The sequence below is a fragment of the Chiloscyllium plagiosum genome, unplaced genomic scaffold (genome assembly GCF_037043375.1).
Source record: "Chiloscyllium plagiosum isolate Xiang-an unplaced genomic scaffold, Cpla_swu_hap1 HiC_scaffold_27, whole genome shotgun sequence".
Taxonomy (NCBI): domain Eukaryota; kingdom Metazoa; phylum Chordata; class Chondrichthyes; order Orectolobiformes; family Hemiscylliidae; genus Chiloscyllium; species Chiloscyllium plagiosum.
In genome coordinates this window covers 981,052-1,002,912 of record NW_028270165.1, presented here as the reverse complement: position 1 = coordinate 1,002,912, position 21,861 = coordinate 981,052, and the positions used below count along the sequence as shown (strand labels likewise).

The 21,861-nt window shown below is 44.6% G+C and overlaps 2 non-coding genes across 2 annotated transcripts; both read left to right on the top strand.

Moving 5' to 3' along the window:
- Positions 1-7,807: 7,807 nt before the first annotated feature.
- On the top strand, positions 7,808-7,881 carry trnan-guu (transfer RNA asparagine (anticodon GUU)). The gene has a single exon. It is a non-coding gene; the product is annotated as a tRNA-Asn (tRNA).
- Positions 7,882-10,082: 2,201 nt separating this feature from the next.
- trnae-cuc (transfer RNA glutamic acid (anticodon CUC)) lies at positions 10,083-10,154 on the top strand. Its single transcript has one exon. It is a non-coding gene; the product is annotated as a tRNA-Glu (tRNA).
- The last annotated feature ends 11,707 nt before the right edge of the window (positions 10,155-21,861 follow it).

Here is a 21,861-nt window from a genome sequence, read left to right as displayed (position 1 = left end):
AAGGAAGCATATGACAAGGATAGACAGGAGCGATCGAGTGAATCCTGACAGTACAAAGGCAGTTGGAGTCTACTTAAAAGTAAACTCAGGAAGGGAAAAAGGGAACATGAGATAGCTTCGACAAGTAGAGTTTAGGAGAATCCAAAGGGTTTTTATAAATACATTAAGGAGAAAAGGGTAACTAGGGAGAGAACAGGGCCCCTCAAAGATCAGCAAGACAGCCTATGTGTGGAGCTGCAGGAGTTGGGGGAGATAATAAACAAGTATTTTGCATCAGTGTTTACTGTAGAGAAGGACACGGAAGAAATAGAATGTGTGGAAACAGATGATGATATCTTAAAAAATGTAAAAAAAAGTCCATATTACAAAGGAGGTGGTGCTGGATGTCTTGAAATGCACGCAATTGGATAAATCCCCAGAACCTGATCAGTTGTACCCTAGAACTCTGTGGGAAGCTAGAGAAGTGATTGTTGGGTCCCTTGCTGAGGTATTTATACCATCGATAGTCACAAGTGAGGTGATGAAAGACTGGAGGTTGTCTAACGTGGTACCAATATTTAAGAAAGATTGCAAGGAAAAGCCAGGAAACTATCAACCAGTGAGCCTGACATTGCTGGAGGGCAAGCTGTTGGAGGTAATCCTGTGGAACAGGATTTACATGTATTTGGAAAGTCAAGGACTGATTAGGGATAGTCAGCATGGCTTTGTGCGTGAGAAATCATGCCTCACGAACTTGATTGAGTTTTTTGAAGAAGTAACAAGGGATTGATGAGGGCAGAGCAGTAGACATGATCTCCATGGACTTCAGAAAGGCATTCAATAAGGTTCCTCATGAGAGACTGGTTAGCAAGGTTAGATCTCGAGAAATACAGGGAGAACTAGCCATTTGGATACAGATCTTGCTTGAAGGTAGAAGACAGAGGGTGGTGGTGAAGGGTTGATTTTCAGACTGGAGGCCTGTGACCAGTGTTGTGCCACAAGGATTGGTGCTGGTCCCACTACCTTTCATCATTCATATGAATGGTTTGGATGTGAGCATAAGAGGTATAGTCAGTAAGTTTGCAGATGACGCCAAAATTGGAGGTGTAGTGGACAGCAAATAAGGTTACCTCAGATGACAACGGGATCTTGATCCGATGGGCCAATGGGCTAAGGAATGGCAGATGGAGTTTAATTTAGATAAATGTGAGGTACTACATTTGGAAAAGCAAATCAGGTCAGGTCCGAGGGAGTGTTGCTGATCAAAGAAACTTTGGAGTGCAGGTTCATAGCTTCTTGACAATAGAGTCGCAGGTAGATAGAACAGTGAGGAAGGCATTTGGTATGCCTTCCTTTATCGGTCAAAGCATTGGGGAGGAAAGTTGAGAGGTCACGTTGCAGCTGTATAGGACAATGGTCAGGCCACTTTCGGAATATTGTGTGCAATTCTGGTCTCCTTCCTAACAGGAGGATGCTGTGAAACTTGAAAGGGTTCAGAAAAGATTTCCAAGGATGTTGCCGGGTTTGGAGGATTTTAGCTATCTGGAGAGGCAGAATAGACTCGGGCTGTTTCCCTAGAGCGTCAGAGGCTTTTGGGTGAGGGCTGACCTTCGACACGTTTATTCTATCCATAATCCTCATGATTTTATAAACAGACAAGGTCTTTTCCCTGGGTTCTGGAGTCCAGAACGAGAGGGCATAGGTTTAGAGTGAGAGGGGAAAGATTTAAAAGGGACCTAAAGGGAAAGCTTTTCATGCAGAGTGTGGTGCGTGTATGGAAAAAGCTGCCAGAGGAAGTGGAGGAGGCTGGTAGAATTACATGATTTAAAAGACATTTGGTTGGGGACATGAATAGAAATGGTTAGAGGGATTTGGGCCAAGTGCTGGCAAATGGGACGAGATTAATTTCGAATACCTGGTCAGCATGGACGAGTTGGACTGAAGGATCTGTTTCCAGGCAGTACCTCTCTATGACTACTGGTCCTAATGTAAGTTTAGAATTGAGTAACTTTAAATAATTCAATCTTGTTGAATTCACCTCCTGAAAGGTTTCAAATGAACCCGTCCAAGCGATATGATTTAACTACGCTGAGTTGGATAAAGTATCCCATCAAGTTCAACATGAATGCACAGTTGAAGAAGTTGAAGTCAGAAGTCACACAACACCAGGTTACAGTCCAACAGGTTTATTTGAAATCCCAAGCTTTGGGAGCATTGCTCCATCATAAGTGCTGCTCCTTCATCACTTCACCTGATGAAGGAACAATGCTTCGAAAGCTCATGAGTTCAAATCAATCTATTGGGATTGTCACCTTGGTGTTGTGTGACTTCTGACCTGTCCACCCCCAGCACCTCCGCATCAGAGTTGACGAATGAGATCAGATTTTATTCAGCATGATTTAGTGAGATATTCATCTGGATATCCTTATGCCTGAAACATCGATTCTCCTGCGCCTTGGTGCTGCCTGACCTGCTGTGCTTTTCCAGCACCACATTCTCAACTCTGATCTCCAGCATTTGCAGTCCTCACTTTTTCCTGGTTCATGTGGAAACTCAACACTGTCAGAGTTACAAAGAGACGCCAGTCATCGAGTACTATAGCACAGAGACAGGCCCTTCAGCCCAAACCGGTCCATGCTGACCAAAATGTTTGTCAACACTAACCTCATTTCCCTGCACTTGGCCCATATCTTTCTAAAGCTTTCCTATCCATGTATTTGTTGATTCGCCTTTTCAATGTTGTTAATGTACCTGCTTCAACCACTTCTACTGGCAGCTGTTTCCCCAGGCGAACTACACTCTGTAAATATTTTGCCCCACATCTTTTCTTCCATCTTTCTCCTCTCACCATAAAAACGCATCCTTGGTCTTGAAATCCTCCCCCTAGAGAAGAGACAGCTACCATTAAGCCAACTCTACCCCTCATAGTTTGAAAATATTGCCTCTCAACTTCCTCTGCTCCAGTGGAAAAACATCCCAGCCTATCCAGCCTAAATTCTAATTTGATAATAATGGCAGTGATGATTTTGGCTGTGTGTGTGTCAAGGATCTCTCATTTCTAAGCCAAAGCTGTGCCTCTGAAGTTCACCTGATCTTAAAACGAATGGCACCCCATTCATTTAAAATGTCCATGTTTTCTGTGCAAAGTCGGTCCTGGTCAGGAAATAGACAGTGGTGTCTTATATTCCCGTAGACTTCTTGTGACAGGGTTCATATGCTCTGTATGAGTAAATCTTCAGAACAAAAAATAAATGCAGCCTTTATTCATGTCTCATTATTAAAAACACTTTCTCCATTTACAGATGTGATTGAGAAGCTTCTCCCAATGAATCTTTGACTGATTACAGCATTTGTCAGGCTTTTGAAAGTCACTACAGCTCTGTCACAGCACAGGGGAGGGCTCTTTCAGACACAATGCGTCATGCAAAAAATTCTCCCACATTAGTCGAGCAAAGTTGACGTCTTTTTAAGACATTGTGAAACTTGAAAGGTTTCAGAAAAGGTTTGGAAGGATGTTGCCAGGGCTGCAAGGTTTGTGCTACAGGGAGAGGCTGAATACGCTGGTACTATTTTCCCTGAATCAGGAAACATCTCTTCCTGCAGCAGCTTCAGACAGACTGCTTGCTAAAACCCAAACCAAAACCAGGGGAAAAGAATGGGACAACTGCCCTTTCATTGTAGAAGTGGTTTAGAAAATAAAATGTCAAACCCTTTTCCCGGATTGTTGCCTTAGCCAGTATCTGTTAACCATTAGCGAAAACCTTAATCCGAGACGAATGGGAAGCTCTGCCTTTTACAACCCCCTCCTGAAAATAAACCAACAACGTAATCTTCTTAAAGGAGCAGCATGATCACAACAGAAAGTACTGGCAGGGCTTACTGAAGATCTACAATATGCTGCAGTTCGATATTACAAGCCCATAAACAACTGCAAATCAGACAAGGTATTTTCAGAAGTTGGACCATGAACGTCTGAAGCTGCTGCTGCTCTTTCTCTCTCTCTCTCTCTCTCTCTCACGCAATGAAGATTGATCTTCACCCAGACTAGAACTTCTTTCCTCTGTCCAAATATTTGTGAACGCAGCCCTTTTTTTGAAGGATGGCATGTTTCCTGATCATCACAATTAAAGGGATGTCTTCCCCCTGATATGCAAAGGGACAGTCAGTCAGGGGAGGGCAGGGTCACGTCTTGTGTTGTTGTGTGGAATCTGTAACAGCTGCAACAATTCATCCCAACTCCTGTACTCAGTGCTCTGACTGATGAAAGCAAGCATGCCGAAAGTCTTCTTCACTGACCTGTCTACCCATGACACCACTTTCTCGGAGCTATGAACCTGCACCCCTACATCTCTTGGTTTGAAATACTGCATATGAAACAGATTTGGTGCTTATCTCGACTCTAATTCGGTATTTTATACTGAATACCATGACTGATGAAGGCCAGTGTGACAAAACATTTCTACCTGTGAATCCATTTTCAAAGAACTGTGAACCTGTACTCCAAGATCCCTCTGTTCCACTACACTCCTTAAGGTCCTGCCATTCACCATGAAATTCCGACCTTGATTTGACTATACAAAATGTAAGACCTCACACTTATCCATATTAAACTCCATTTGCCATTAACCTTAAACCTATGCCCTCTAATTTTGGACTCCCCCACCCTAAGGGAGAAGACCTTGCCAATTTACCCTACCCATGTCCCTCATGATTTTATAAATGTCTTTAATGTTACCCCTCAGCCTCCAAAGCTCCAGGAACATAGCTCCAATCTATTCAACCTCTTCCTGTAGCTCAAACCCTTCAACCCTGGTAGCATCCTTGCAAATGTTTTCTGAACCCTTTCAAGTTTCACAACACCCTTCCTGTAGCAGAAAGCACAGAATTGCATGCAGCACTGCAACAATGATGGAACCAATGTCCTCTCTGAAGACGATTTTAAAACAATATTTATAACTACAAGCAAATCAGGTTAGTTGGGCATGACTTTCCCATAGCAGTTTGTTTTGGTTGTCCTTCATTAACCTATGCTTTAAAATATATAAGAAAATATTTTGAGGGATGGGATTGTTGCTAGCACGTCCAACATTGCTCCCCATCCCTCATGGCCTTTGGACTGAGCAATTGGCTTCATGCGAGAAGGCAGTTGAGAGTCAACCACATTGTAGTAGGTCTGGAGCCACATGATGTGAGCGTGTGCACGCGTGTGCAGGGTTGTGAGTGGTAGATTTCCCTCCCTAAAAGAACACTTTCACAACACTGTAATGATTGGACAAAAACAAGAGTTCTGGCAGCATCTATGAGGAGACGACAGTGTTACTGTTTTGAGTCCGGTGGCCCTTCAAAATTATGCTGGATTCAAAACATTAACTGTTTTCTTTCCACAGATGCTGCCAGACCTGCTGCATTTCCCCAGCAATTGTGCCTTTTATTGCTGATCTCCAACAGCTGCAATTCATTGTCTTAGCCAATAATGGTTTCCTGGTTGCCAGTACAGAGACAAACTCTCATTTCCAGATCTTTTTATTCGTTGAAAATAAAGTCCACTAGCATCCATGATGGGATTTTAATTTTTGTTCTCAGAAGACCGAGATCTCTGGGCTACTTAACCAGTATCACTAGATCGCAATCTTCCCTTCACTGACAGTGACATTGACAATCTTGTCCTGAATATTTTTCTTTATTCATTCATGGAACGTGACACTTCGTCTCCCAAAAAATAACCAAGTGCCAATTCAGAGGGCAGTTGAGAGTCAACCACATGACTTTGGATCAAGAGTGACACATTCACCAAACTGGGAAAGGACTGAAGATTTCCTTCCTTAAAAAAAGGTTATTAGTGAACAAGATAGGTACTTATGACAATTGATAAGCTCACCAACGCAGCGATAAGTTTATATTCCAGATACATAAATTGATTTCAAACTGCATCGTGGCCATAGCAGCATCAATTTGAAACTCCAGATGTTAAATCCAGTAACAATGCCCAAATGCCACCAACTCCCTACAATCTCTAGGCTTCCCAACACTGACTGGTCTGTAATTGCCAGTTGCATCCTTTTCCTCCTTACTATTTACTATTCAATTCAGCCCATTGAGTTGACTCTGCCATTTATTCAGATCGCAATTATTCTGGGAAACATTTGTTCCATTTTGCTGCCATTTCCCCATAATCCTCAATTCGCTTACTGATTAAAAAAAACTATCTCAGCCTTGAATGCACGTAACAACCCAGGCTCAACAGCCCTCTGTAGTATCAAGTTCCACAGATTTACTGCCCTCAGGAGAAATTCCTATCTGTCCTAAACATGCAATCTCTTATTTGGAGGTTACTTCCTCTGGTCCCAGACTCACCCATTTTTCCACGTCGAGCCTGTCAAGTCTGGTGTGGACTGCAACAATGTTCAGGAGTGAGTTCCAGCATTTTGGTCAATAACAAAGAAACAATGCGATATATCTTGCAGTCGGAATCCTGTGTTCACACTTGTCTGTTCTTGGTGGTTGAGGTCATGACTTGGAAGGTGCTTTTGAAGAACCACCACTCATGCAATCAAGCCAGACTGATAGATTGTGGCCCGAGACTCTGCCATTTTGACTTCCCTCATCAATCTACATTCTTTCCAGCGAAGTTTCAGTCTCAAACCGCCACGCAATGCCATCTGTTATGGCTTAAAAGATAAGGATACACATGATTACCAACCGTATTTTGGGTTGTATAAATCTTTGCCTGCCAGAATTATTTTCCAAAAGACTTTAATTAAACTGGGTGACTGCATGAAATGGTTTGTTGGTCAGACTATAATCATCATCCTCAAAGGAGACAATGCCAGTAATACCATTGAACTCGTCTTTTTGTTTAAAAAGCACAAGTTCTTGATTTACTTTTACAACTTACTGGCATTCACACCTGCACATTCAATGTCAAACTCAGACAACAAAAATGAAATTACACAATTAATTTTGTTTTACAACAATCCAACAGATTAATTAATAATACACAGTGAATACCAAGGCTGATTAATGTGAAATTAAATTTGACTGAAAATGTAAAATCGAGATGAGAGACAACAAATGGGGGAAGGGCAGAAGGCAAGAAATGCAGCATCATAGAAGGTGCTCCTACAGGGAGTGTATTTTACCAACTACAAATGCTAAATATAAACAAACACTCTGACATGATCCTCCGGTTTTAGTGTAAACCATACTCCCAAACAGTAGGTACCATTTAAATAAGTTAATAGATACAAGCCTTGAGCAAATCCAGCCTCCAGCCGGGCCCCCCGCTTCTTGAAGCTCGGAGATGGTTTCCCACTCATTCATTCAACAGGAAGCGGCTCAATTTACCGTAATGTGCACGGAGGGTACAGTGGTCGTTCTCATGTTGAGGAGGAAACTGTTTCCGCTCATTCAACAGAAGAGGACCTATTTACTAGAGGTTTTTTTTTGTGGTGCAGCTGTAGTCCCTCGAGCCCTGAGGCTCAGGTTCAAATCCCACTGCTCCAGTGTGTGTAATAACATTACTGCCCAAGCCACGTGCCAATTGGCATAGGGATAAGAAAATTAGGGAAGTAAACACGTCAAGCTGTTCAATGTTATCTACAATCATTTCACTTCCTGTCCCATTCGTACTCCAGGGAGCCCAGTCTCGTTTAACGAAGATTCTTTATGAGAAGTTTAATCGGGCATTTTTGCACAAGTCAAGTTAAGAAAGCCGGGATCTCTTGCAAGATTGCGCGGTAGACAACAATTGTAATTCTAGGCTGGGAGGCTGAATTATGAATTCACTAATAGCCTCCCCTAAGCGATGGCGCAGACCACGCCGGCGCCTGTCTCTGTGGCGCAATTGGTCAGCGCGTTCGGCTGTTAACCGAAAGGTTGGTGGTTCGAGCCCACCCAGGGGCGGTGTGTTCGCTGCTCTTCCTTGGCTTCGAAGCAGTGCACTTTTAATGGGGTCAGGAAAATATTCTCCAAACGGAAATCTTCTCCACAAAGGGGTTTCTGAATTGAATTAATGTCCAACATAAGGGACTGCGGATGCGGAGAACCCGAGACAAAAAGAGAAACTCGGCAGGTTTGACAGTACCTGTCGGAGAAAACAGAATCCCGAAATGTTGTCTCTGATTCTCTTTCCACAGATGTTGCCTGAACTGCTGAGTTCCTCCTGCAATTTCTAGTTTTGTTTTTAACTGCAAGTTCATTTCACCTTTTGGGATGAAACACCTAGACTCGCCGTGTGCAGATATTTAACCCTTTCGAATCACTGTGAAGTGATTGGATTCAAACAAACTCTGCGATGATTCACTCTTTCTCAGCTCCACAGGCAGACCGACCTGGGAAGTATTTCACTGACATTGGGACTGGTGGGAATCTGCAACCCACTGCCTATTCGGGTGGAACAAGCAGATACCCGCAGAGCTTCGTTTGCGGCTCTGAGTAAAGTGTTTGGAAATGGAACTAGAACAGTGAGGGGCATGAAATCGTGATCGAAATGAAGCAGGTACCTGAGGACAAGGGTGTTACCTTTGCCAGTGAAAGATACTGCTTCACAAAGTTGGGCCTGTGGAAGGGAATCAGTGACGGTGATTATCTTTGGTTGTTCACCTTGTGAAGGTTCCCATTGCTGCGCATGTCCGTGTTAACGTCAGAGCCCTGCAGCATGGTGGCGTTAGATACGCACAGGGCCGGGGTGCAATGGATGACGCATCTGACTCCACCTACCTGTTTGAAGTGCAGCTCACAGCTTCTTCTCACGCCCCAATTAATCTTTCTCATTGTCCTGAAGCCGGCATACGGTTTGAATTCCCGATCTGCGGGAATGAGAATCTTCTCACTGTCTTGTGTCAGTAAATGTCCCTGAGAACATCGGAGTCAAGTCACAGCGCTGTCAGATGAGGGGAAGCTGAAATAGCCCCACACGCTGCTCACGGGCACATTTTACTTTCCCCAACTCAACGCCTCATTTTCCAGCATCATCCAGATGAAGCATCCCTTCGGCTCTTCTATCCTGGGCTGACAGCGTTGATTTTAAATGGCTGTCCAGTCAGTGCCGATTCGTTTTAGCTGAAAAAATCTTCCTTATCTCATCCCAGCATTTCTTGCCACAGAGAACTGTGCGGCAGAGTTCATGTACATATTTCCTTGGATGGTATTTTGTGAATAACATTCGTTTGCTGGTTGTTTGTATCGGGTATTTCAGGTTCATTAGCCGTTGTTTAATGCTGAGAGGGTTGAGTTGTCTCGAAATCATTTCCCAGATGTCTTTTATGTAAAGTAATGTGGCTAGGGTTTCTGCAACGTTGTGTCTGCTTGTGTCAGTTTGTTGATGTGAAATCGGCACACTGGGTTTATTGGGTCGGCAAAAGTGCGGACTGCAGATGCTGGAAACCAAAGTTTAGATCAGAGTGGTACTGGAAAAGCACAGCAGGTCAGAGAGCTTCCGAGGAGCAGGAAAATCGACGTTTCGGGCAAAAGCCTTCATCAGGAATAGAGGCAGGACGCTTCCAGGGTGGAGAGATAAATTGGGGGTGGGGGTGTGCTGGGCCGAAGGTAGCAAAGAGTAAAATAGGTGAATGGGGTGGGGATGGAGGTGACATTTCAGAGAGGAGCGTGGAGCGGATAGTTGGGAAGGGAGATTGGCAGGTAGGACAGGTCAGCTGGAAGGTTGGAACTGAAGCAAGCTGGGGGGAGGGGAAATGAGGAGACTGGTGTAGTCCACATAGATGTCCTGGGGTTGAATTTATCCGAGGCGGAAGATGGGCATTCTTCCTCCAGGCATCGGGTGGGGAGGGAGCGGCGATGGAGGAGGCCCAGGACCTGCATGTCCTCGGAAGAGTGGGAGAGTGGGGGGGTGTTGAAATGTTGGGCCATAGAGCGATGGGGTTGATTGTTGCGGGTGTCCTGGAGATATCCCCTCAAGCGCCGTCACTTGACACTGCGATGAGTGTCCAGCCTCCCCAATGTAGAGGAGACCACATCGGGAGCAATGGATACAAGAAATGACATTGTTGGATGCACAGGTGAAAGCTTGCTGACGACCGCGGCCCCTGTTCGATTTTCGGGCAGGGAAGTAATTTTTAGTAGAGCTGACAGCCTGCACCCGCATCTCCCTGGTGGTCTAGTGGTTAGGATTTGGCGCTCTCACCGCCGCGTCCCGGGTTCGGTTCCCGGTCTGGGAAGCCATTTTCAGGGGTGCAGGCTACCCATTCTTCTCAAATGCGCTGTGCAATTATTTATAGTAGTTCCTGGGTGCTGCAGTGTGTAGTGGCTCGTTGAAATCGTGTCCTGATTCAGATTTGTTTGTATGTGTAGGGATGATTGCTTCTGTAGTTAAGTTCTTGGTTCGTGTGAGTTGTTTTCCTGTAGACGCTGTTTTGAATTTACCATTGACTGTTCGCTCCACTGTGACATCTAGAAATGGCACTTTGTTGTTGTTCTCCTCTTTTGTGAATTTTATGTCAGCGAGGATATTGTTGATGGTGTTGTAGGTTTCCTCTAATTTGTTTTATTTTTTGATGACGAAAGTGTCATCACTGTGGCGGACCCAAAGTTTGGGTTGGAGCGTTGGAAGGGCTGTTTGTTCGAGTCTCTGCATTTTTGCTTCTGCTAGGAATCCTGATACTGGTGGTTACATGGGTATTTCGTTGATTTGTTTGTAGGGCTTGTTACTGAATATGAAGTGGGTGGTAAGGCACAGTTCCACGAGCTGGATAGTGCTATCTTTGCTGATGAAGTCGGTGCTGTGTTTGTGTCTTTGGTTCTTCGATTAGTGTCTCCAGTTTTCTTTGGCCACGTTGATGTTAATGGATGTGAACAGAGCTGTTATGTCAAAGGACATCATTGTTCCATCCTCTTCTAACTTATTGTCTTTGGTGTTCAGGAATTCTTGGATGGAGTAAATGGAGTGGCGTGAATCTTCGACTTGGTGTTTTAGTCTTCAGTGGAGGCCTTTGACTAGTCTGTATATTAGTGTTCCAAGTTGTGAGACTGTGGGCCTGAGGGGGGCTCCTGGTTTGAAGAGGAGGAGAACAGCAACAAAGTGCCATTCTTAGATGTCACAGTAGAACGAACAGTCAATGGGGAACTTCAAACTGGCGTCTACAGAAAAACAACACACACAAACCAAATACTGAACCACAGAAGCAATCGTCCCAACACCCACAAACGAGGCTGCATCAGGACATTATTTCAACGAGCCACTACACACTGCAGCACAGAGAAACTACGAAGAGCACAAGAGAAATAGGTATATAGTGTAATGAAGGAGAACGAGTACCCAATAAATGCCGTCCGCCGATTTCTCATTGATGCTTCGAAGCTGACTCTCAAAAATTCGGTTTGTCCCACCATTCTTTCCTGTTTGTTTTTTGTGGGTTTTGAAAGCTTTCCCAATCCCCTGACTGAGTATTGGAGTTGGAAAGTTATGTTGTGGCTGTAGAGGACATTGGTTAGACCACTTTTGGAATATTGTGTGCAATTCCGGTCTCCCTCCCATCAGACGTATACTGTGAAAATTGAAAGGGTTCTTAAGCACTAATGGGTCCACAGAGGGGAAGAGGCCCTTCTGCTGCCCTGCGTATGGGAAGGCCTTCAGTGATTCCCCTGCCCTGCTGACGCACCAGTTGTTCCACACCGGGGAAGGCTGTTCTCCGGCCCCAAGTGCGAGATGGCCTTCAGCAGTTCTTCCCACCTGTTGAGACACCAGTGTGTCCACACTGAGGAGAGGCCGTTCTTCTGCCCCGAGTGCAGGAAGGGCTATGCTCTTTCCTCCGATCTGCTGGCCCATTGCGGGGTCCACATGGGAGAGAGGTCGTTCAGGTGCCCTAAGTGCAGCAAGGCCTTCAGCAATTCCTCAAACCCTGCTGAGGCACCAGTCCGTCCACACCGGGGAGAAGCCGTTCTCCTGCCCTGAGTGTGGGAAGGGCTTTATCCGCTCCTCCAGCACCAGCTGGTCCACACGGGGGCGGGGGGGGGGGGGGGGGGGGGGGGGAGGCAATTCTGCTGACCTGAGTGTGGGAAGACATTCTGCAATTCCTCCACCCTGCTGAAACACCAGTGTGTCCTTCAGCAGTGGGAGGCCCTTCAGCTGGCCCAAGTGAAGGAAGAGGTTCATGTTTGCTTGCAACTTGCGGAAGCACCAGCGGGGGCACTACTGCTCATTGAGCCAGGGACTGCACATTGCCAATGAAATGATCCAAAGAAACCTAAGACCACAAGACCATCGGAGCGGAAGTTAGGCTATTGGGCCCGTCGAGTCTACTCTGCCATTCGTTAGAGACAAAATTAGTGCAGATGAGATTAGCTACAGTGTGGAAACAGGCCATTTGTCCCAACAAGTCCACACCGACCCTCCGAAGAGTTACCCATCCAGACCCATTTCCCTCTAACGAATGTACCTAACTCTATGGGCAATTAAGCATGGCCAATCCACATGACCTGCACATCTTTGGTTTATGTAAGAAGACAGGATCACCCAGAGAAAACCCATGCAGACACTGGGAGAATGTGCAAACTCCTCACAGACAGCCATCCAAGGCTGCAATCAAACCTAGATCCCGGGCGCTGTGAGGCTGCAGTGGTAACCACTGAGCCACTACATATTGCAACCAGAAGTTGCAAGCAGGAGGTTGGGAGAATACAGCAAGCCAGGCAGCACCAGCATGTGGAGTAGTCAGCGTTTTGGGTATTAACCCTTCTTCAGGACTGAAACGTCGACTTCTCCATGAGAAACGATTTATGGAAATGATGCTGGGGGTTGTAGGGTTTGAGCTCCAGGGAGAGGCTGAATAGGCTGGAGCTGTTTTACCTGGAGCATCGGAGGCAGAGGAGTGACCTAATAGAGGTTACAAAATCTTGAGGGGCATGGACAGGGAAATAGACAAGGTCTTTTCTCTGGGGTGGGGGAGTCCAGAACTAGAGGGCATAGGAATAGGGTGAGAGGCGAAATATATTAAAGGGACAACGTCTTCATGCAGGAGGCGGTACATATGAAATGAGCTGCCAGAATATATGGGTCAGGTGCTGTCAAATGGGACAAGATTAATTTAGGATATCAGGTCAGCATGGACAAGTTGGACCGAAAGGTCTGTTTCCATGCTGTAATGACTTTGCCTACTGGTCCTAATGTAATTTTAAAGTAGAGTCCAAGTAAATTTGAATAGTTCAATCTTATTGAGCTCACTTCCTGAAAAGTTTCAAATGAATCATCTGAGCGATACTGTTTAAACATGCTGAGTTGGACAAGGTATCCCATCAAGTTCAAGATAAACACAGAGTTGAAGACGTCAGAAGTCAGAACACCAAGGGGAGCAAAACTGATCACAATATTCCAGGTGCAACCTCATCAACGTCCTGTATAACTACAACATAACTTGCCAACATCTATCCTCAGTTCTCTAATTGATGAAGGCCAGTGTGCTGAAACCTTTCTTGTCGGCTGCAAAGGGACTTGGATATGATGCAGAGCTGGGCTGAGGAGTGGCAGATGGAGTTCAACCCTGCCAAGTGTGAGGTTGACCATTTTGGAAAGACAAATAAGAATGCAGAATACAGGGTTAACGGTAGGGTTCTTAGTGAGGTGGAGGAACAGAGGGATCTTGGGGTCTATGTTCATAGGTCTTTGAAAGTTGCCACTCAGGTGGATAGAGCTTGTAAGAAGGCCTATGGTGTATTAGCGATCATTAGCAGAGGGATTGAATTCAAGAGTCGTGAAGTGATGTTGCAACTGTCCAGGACTTTGGTTAGGCCACATTTGGAGTACTGTGTGCAGTTCTGGTCGCCTCACTTTAGGAAAGATGTGGAAGCTTTGGAGAGGGTGCAGAGAAGATTTACCAGGATGTTGCCTGGAATGGAGTATAGGTCGTACGAGGATAGGTTGAGAGTGCTAGGCCTTTTCTCATTGGAACGGCGAAGGATGAGGGGTGACTTGATAGAGGTTTATAAGATGATCAGAGGAATAGATAGAGTAGACAGTCAGAAACTTTTTCCCCGGGTACAACAGAGTGTTACAAGGGGACATAAATTTAAGGTGAAGGGTGGAAGGTATAGGGGAGATGTCAGGGGTGGGTTCTTTACCCAGAGAGTGGTGGGGGCATGGAATGCGCTGCCTGTGGGAGTGGTAGAGTCAGAATCTTTGGTGACCTTTAAGTGGCAATTGGATAGGTACATGGATGGGTGCTTAAGCTAGGACAAATGTTCGGCCTGTTCTGTGCTGTATTGTTCTATGTTCTATGATCTATTGCCTTGTGTACCGATGTTGTCAGAGATACAGGACCTACTTTAAACTGATGCACAATCCAGCTGCTGGGTGCCCCGAAGCAGAGTAGTGCTGCGTGAGTGTGCTGGGCACGTAACAAGAGGTCAATTGGTCAAAACCGTGTGATGCTTTTGCTCAATGTCTCTGTAAGCTGCTTTCATTTGCAAAGGTGCTCTGTTCTGTATCTTGCCTTTGCATCTGCTTCCCAAAGCTTCTTCAGTGGAGGAGTGGTAGTGGCATCAATCCCCCGGAGCTGGAAGAAGGTCCGAGCTCCAAGAAGCGGAGGGTAAGGCTGGAGACTGGATTTGCTCAAGGCTTGTATTTTTAACTCATTTAAATGGTACCTCCTGTATGGGGCTATGTTTTATATTAAAACCGGAGGATCATATCAGAGTGTTTATATTTAGCAGCGGTAGTTGGTAAAATACACTCTCTGGAGGAGCACCTTCTATGATGCTGCATTTCTTGCCTTATGCCCTTCCCCCATTTCTTATCTCCCAGCTTGATTTTATTTTTTTTGGTCAATTTTCATTTCATATTAATAAGACTTTGTATTGACTGTGTGCTATTAATTTGTTTCTTCGAAAATTGTAAGTCAAAATTAATGGTGTAATTTCATTTCTGATGTCAGAGTTTGACATTGAATGTGCAGATGTGAATACCAGTAAGTTGTGAAAATACATCAAGACCTTGTGGTTTTTAACAAAAAGAGCAGTTCACTGATATTCATGGCATTGTCTCATTTGGGAGTGATGATTCAAATCTAAACAACAAACCGTTTCATGCAGTCACCCAATTTAATTAAAGTTTTCTTTAAATTAGTTAAAGAAAATAACTCTGGCAGGCTACGATTTATGCTACCTATTTATAATATTATGTCCATTGCTCGCAATATGGTCTCATCAACATTGGGGAAACTGGACGCCAACTAGCGGAACGTTTCAGGGAACAACTCTGGGACAATAAAACTAAACGACCGACGCCCTGTGGCTGAACGCTTTAACTCCCCCTCCCATTCCGCCAAGGACATGCAAGTCCTGGGCCTCCTCCACTGCTAAACTCTTGCTACCTGACGCTTGTAGGAAAAACACCTCACCTTCTGACTTGGGACCCTCCAACTACATGGTATCAATGTAGATTTCATCAGTTTCCTCATTCCCTCTCCCCCACCTTGTCCCAGATCCAACCGTCCAATTCGACACCAACCTCTTGACCTGTCATACCTGTCCACCTTGCTTCTCACCTATTTGCTCCACCCTCATCTCTGACCGAACACCATCAATCCCTACCTCTGTCTATCTATTGCACTCCCAGCTGCCTTCCCTCCAGCCCCACTTCCTTCCCATTTATCTCTCAGCCCCCTTGGGCCACCCTTTATTCCTGATGAAGAGCTTATGCTCTAAACCAAGACTGTGATGAAGCAACATCCTCAACAAATAGGAAATAGCTCCCAAGTCAGATTTCATCCCCTCTTCTGTTTCCCAGTTCTTTCAGAAATAAGGAATGTCTTTTTCTTCCACTAGAAAGTGATCTTCCACTTTGCGCTGTCTGAAGTGTGCTGCCACATTATTACTTCAGACACCTTTTCAGAATCCTTTCAACCTGTTTTTCTAACAATTGTGGAGGTGACCAAAAGCAAACATTTCACTCCTCCTCAATGCCCCATTTCTCCTCCTCTGAGCCATTTTGTCATGTTGTCTATGTTACAAGCAGCCGAGTGCACTTGGTTTCTGAATTGAAATTTGGCCATTGAAGTGATCAGGATTAATATATATCGATGGACAGCTGTGTTTGCACTAACTGTAATTATCCACCAATATAATGTCTTTTGTTCCACCAAAACTGGAAACAATGATCTGTGTTATTATTGCAGTCGGATGTCGAAAATCATCCCAGCGATCTTCACGTTATTATAGTTTACTGAGGCCATAACAGCATTGCGCGGCAGTTTGATGTGACTAAAACTTGGATGGAAAGAATGTAGATTGATGAGAAGTCAAAATGGCAGAGTCTCTGGCCACAATTGATCTGTCTGGCTTGATTATATGAGTGGCGGCTCTTCAAGAGCAACTTCCACTCCATCACTTCAACCAGCAAGAGGAGATAAGTCTGAACACAACATTCCAACTGTGACATATACGCATTGCTTCGATGTTATTGATCAAAATCCTGGAACTCGCTCCTGAACCTTTATTATACACCACATCATATTTGTGAAGCAATTTAAGTGGCAGCTCACCACCACTTTTTCAAGGACAGTTTGGCAAGGCTTGCTGGCAGAGCCAATGATATGCAGATGATATTGGAAATAGTCTAATCGTATGGATAGATGATTGGCTAACCAATGATACAGGAGGGATAAGGGGCATGTTTAGGATCGCAACTTATAACTAGCAACGTGCCACAGGGATCAGTGCTGGGGCAAAAATTATTTACAATATGCATATGAATTACTTGGATAAGTAAAGTGAATGTACTATTGCCAAGACTGCAGTAGAGACAGTTGATTAGAATGCCGGTGGTAAGGATGACATGAACTCTTCATCCAAGTTCAGTGAGCAATAGGGAAGGCAAAAGGGAGATTGGCCTTTAAACGGAGTCCAAAAGTAGGGAGGTTATAGTGAACCTCTGCCTGGAGGTTTTGATTGGAAGTGCAGTGAAGATTCAACCAGCTGACAGTGGATCTGAATCACATGTAGATCTGACCAGGTTTAGAACATAGAACATAGAAGAATACAGCGCAGTACAAGCCCTTTGGCCCTCGATGTTGCGCTGATGCAAGCCCATCTAACCTACACTAGCCCACTATCCTCCATATGCTTATCTGCCCGCTTAAATGCCCATAAAGAGGGAGAGTCGACCACTGCTACTGGCAGGGCATTCCATGAACTCACGACTCGCTGAGTAAACAATCTGTCACCCACTTGGTTAGCAAGAACCTGTCTACCTCTGCCTTAAAGATTTTGAATTCACTGCCTTTTGAGGAAGACACACAACCATCAGAAAGAAAAAAAATTATCCTCATTTTTGTCTTCTACTTTTAAAATATGACCCTCTATTTCCAGATATTAAGATAGGGATACAAGCTGCATTCAAATAATACCTGTGGTACAGTTAACTATCTCAAAGTGCTTCATGTGAACATAATGAGAATTCCTTTAAAAATCACAAGAGCGGAGCACAGATTCGGACAGGTGACCAAAAACTTGGTCAAAGGGGCAGGTTTAGGGCAATCTTTTAAACAGGTTCAATTTTCCAAACATCAGAGGACAAAGACGTAAAGAGCAAACACAAAATAGCAAAGGATGCGAAGCAACAGTGTGGACATAATGTCACAGGGTGTGCAATCCAGGGAACATGAGATCAAATCCCACCACAGCAAGAGGTGAGATGTGAATAATTCAAATCATAAATGGGGAACTGAAAGTTAGTCTCAGTATGGTATCGATGGCACTGACGTCAATTGTCATAAAAACCCATGTTCACCAATGTCCTTTCAGGGGGGAGACTGCCGTCCTTACCTGGTCTGACTTACATGTGACTCCAGACCCACCGCAATGTGGTTGACTCTTAAACTGCCATCTGAATTGGCACAAGCAAGACACCTTGCACTTAGGGATGGATAACAAACATCAACCATGTGAAAGTGTCATAACAGAAATTGCTGGAGAAACTCAGCCAGTCTGGCAACACCGGTGGAGAGAGAGAGAAAGAAACAGAGTCAATATCCTGGCCTGCGTCCAGAACAATTGTGAAGAAGGGTCACAGCACTTGAAATGCTAACTCTGCTTCTCTCTCCACATGTGCTGCCAGTCCTATTGAGTTTCTCCAGCAATTTATGCATTTTTATGTGTCAGATCTCCGGCATCTGCAGTTCTTCATCATACTGACTTAGGGAAGCTCAAATCCCATAAACGAATACAGCAGAAGGGCTGGAATTACTCAGCAAGTCTGGCAGCAGCTATGGAGATAAAAACAATTAGTTCTTCGGGTCATTGAATGATCTTACATCAGGGACAAATTTTTTGGGAAGCTGCAAGAGTAAAAGGCACTGGTGTAACTTCAACAACTGGGAGAACTCTCTCAGCCATGGAGGTCAGACTGACCCAGCATTCTGGTCCTGCTCATTACCTGTTAACTTCTCCATTTGTTGTTCTTGTTATATTTCTACATGGTTGACACATTCCTATGTTTTAAAATGATATTCCAAACAGACAGGAATTTTCCATGTAAGTAATCGTACATTAGAGGGTTTGGAAAGTGAATATAACTTTTAAACAAAAAAGTACTTATTTATGCATGGGGTGTGGGCATCGCTGGCAATGCCAGCATTTATACCATCCTTAACCACCCTGTGGTTGGTTGGAAAAGTGAATGAAGGTGTCTGAGATTGTCTTGATCAGCACAACAATCTCAAAGATGGGTGTGCTCAGGTAGAAGTACTCTCCACTCCAACAGCCAAGTCTGCATTCACTTCAATTACAGATGCCATCTCACACTCCCAGGATAAGGACAGCATGGGATTACAATCAGAATAATGCTTCCTCTACTCTTAAATTGAAAGTGAAGCTACCTCAACACTAAACCCAACAAACACTGCCAAGACAGAGACAGCATTGGTTTAGATACAGAGTAAAACTCCCTCTGCACTTCCCCATTCATTCAGTGCCAGGGCAATGACAGCAAAGGGTTAAATAAACAGTAGAGCTTCTTCCATTATGACTGACACTGAGTACGTTCTACACCAATCCTCAAGGATAATTCAGAACTGAGACTATTATCTGGTATTGAATTCACACACCCTAATGGGAATGACAGCAACAGAAAATCAGGTAAAACACACACAATGTACAACAAAACTAGACTGTTATTGGGATCTAAGATATTTAAATGACAGGAGACATAGTTCCTGCAATGATCCGAATGTGAGCTGAACAACTTTCTCACTTAAATAATATTCTCTGGGAATGCAATGTCCACCTCACTGCTGTCTATTCAGTTCCTCTGCTCTCGTTCAGGGCTGAGTTGCGGCTGACCACATGGTGGCGTGGGCGTCAAGAGGTGAGACAGTTCAGGTCAACTTGGATTGAGGGCATCCTGTGTCATGCCAGTGAGGTCGAGGGTCACTGATTTACTCAAATTACAATCAGGGACAAGGGGATGTCAGGTGGGGCTTGTATCAGTTTGAGTTTAGAAGAAACAGATGATCTGATGAAGCTGTATAACATCTGGAGAGGACTTAATGTAAATGTAATGTCCACTCATTTCAAGCCAGAGACTAGCCTCTCATTTAATATAGGAGAGTTTTGTTTTTCTCTCAAGTGTTCCTGAGTCTTTGAAATTCACTTCTTTAGAGAGCAGCATGTGGCGGTGGCACGGTGGTTAGCACTCCTGCCTCACGGCATCAGTGACCTGGGTTTGATCCCACCCTCGGGCCGACTGTATGTGTGGAGTTTTCACATTCTCCCCTTGTGTCTGCGTGGGTTTCCTCTGGTGCTCTGGCCTCCTCCTACAGTCCAAAGGATGTGCAGGTGAGGGTGGATTGACCATAGAAGATACAGGTTTACAGACATAGGGTAACGACCTGGGTCTGGGTGGGACGGACAGTCAATGTTGACTCGATGTGCAGAATGGCCTACTTGCACGCAATTGACCTATATCAATCAATAGTATACACTTGCTTTATGGTTTCCAACATCAAATTACAGTCGTGGTTTTGGTTATTTCATCTCTTATGTTATCGTATTCAACCAACTACAGCATCCAGAAACTTGCTTAATTACAATATCCAATATCGGCAGAGTACTTTTTCTTTTTGTCACGACCATTATCTTGAACTCTGACGTGTGACCTCTTCATTGCTGTCAAAGTTCCTTATTTGTCCCTACATTGTCATGGTCTTACTTTGTCAAATGACTTCCTGGCTTTTGCAGTTAAGACCCTATATTCTGCCCTCGTCAACATTTTCCCTTCCAATTCTGTACTAAGGATTTCATGAAAAACCTCAGAGTGTGGTGAGACTCTGGGACTCACTCCCATAGTGAATAGTTGGGGTGAAAGACATTACAACTAAGGATAAGCAACCCAATACAAATGAATGTCACTCTCACCAGATTCACAACACAGTGAAATTAATACATGCAATGTCCCTCAATTTCTCAACTGTTCCAAACCAGACTTGATGAAGAACAGATCTTGCACATCAACATTATAATTTAAACAAAAACCAACAATTATAAATACGGTAACTTTTCTAGGGCAAAGTTGCAGTAGATAATCTAATTAATAGCAATGATTTAAACCCTTTGATCAAGTCCCCCACCTTTTCAGAGACAGAAACTTAAACGGCAAATTAAGAAAGATTTTTTTTTAAAACTTACCAATTCAAACAAACAGTTTCACACAATGGATTGCCAAGCTTTTGTGCAATCATTGGACTATGAGCTTTTCACAGACACGTAACTGTAAATCTAATTTAAAAGTCACTGCTGAATGTGAATAGACACCCCGAAACATTGAGCCATTTCTTACAGGCTGGGAGTCATTCCCAGAAAGTGCCAACAATTCTTTAACTGGACAGTAGAATCGAGAGAGAACAGCTCCTCTGCTCAACAAGCAGCAACGCCCAATGGAAGCAAAGTTGGCGGCGGGGCAGGGCGGGGCAAGGGCATAAAACAAAAGAGCCCACTGACTCTCCCACTGCACACACACTGTCAGAATGCACAAGGGCTCAGTCCTGGGAGTGATCCACAGCAGTTTCATCAAGAGGACCACACTTGATGAACAGATCTTGCACACCAGAGTTATAATTTGAACAAGAACAAACAATTATGAATACCGCAAATTTACTTGGGCAAAGTTAAACAAGATAATCCAGTTAATAGCAATGATTTAAGCCTTTTGTTCAAGTCCTCCACCATCTCAGAGACAGAAACGGAAGGTGCAAATTAAGGAAGAGAATTTTTAAAATGATCAATTCAAGCAATCCCAACAATGGATTGCCAAGCAGTTGGGCAATCCTTCGATGATGAGTTGTTCACAGGCACATAACCGTAAATTTAATTTCAAAGTCACTGCTGAATGTGAATGGACACCCTGAAGTATTCAGCTATTTCTTACAGACTGGGACTCGTTCCCAGACAGAGCCAATAATTCTTAAACTGGACAGAAAACACTAGAGAGAACAGCTCCTGGTCTCAACGAGCAGCAGTGCCCACTGGAGGCAAAGTTGCGGGGGTGGGGGAGCACGACGGCATAAAGCAAAAAAATCCAACCGACTCTCCCACTATAAGCACTGTCAGAATGGGTAGGGGTTCAGTCCTTGCAGTGATGCACAGCAGTTTCACGAGCAGAATCAAATTGTTGGGAGCACTGGTGTGCCCGCTGGTGTTTCTGCAAGGTGCAGAATGATGGGAACCTCCGCCTGAACTCGGGGCAGGTGAACGGCCTATCCCGGTATGGCCCCGCCTTTGCCTCAGCAGGTGGGAGGAATTGCTGAAGGCCTTCCCGCACTCTGGGCAGGGGAAGGGCCTCTCCCCCGTATGGACCCGAAGGTAGGATGCCTGGGTGAATCCCTTCCCGCACTTGAGGCAGGAGAACGGGCTCTCCCCGGTGTGGAGAAAGTGAGGTCT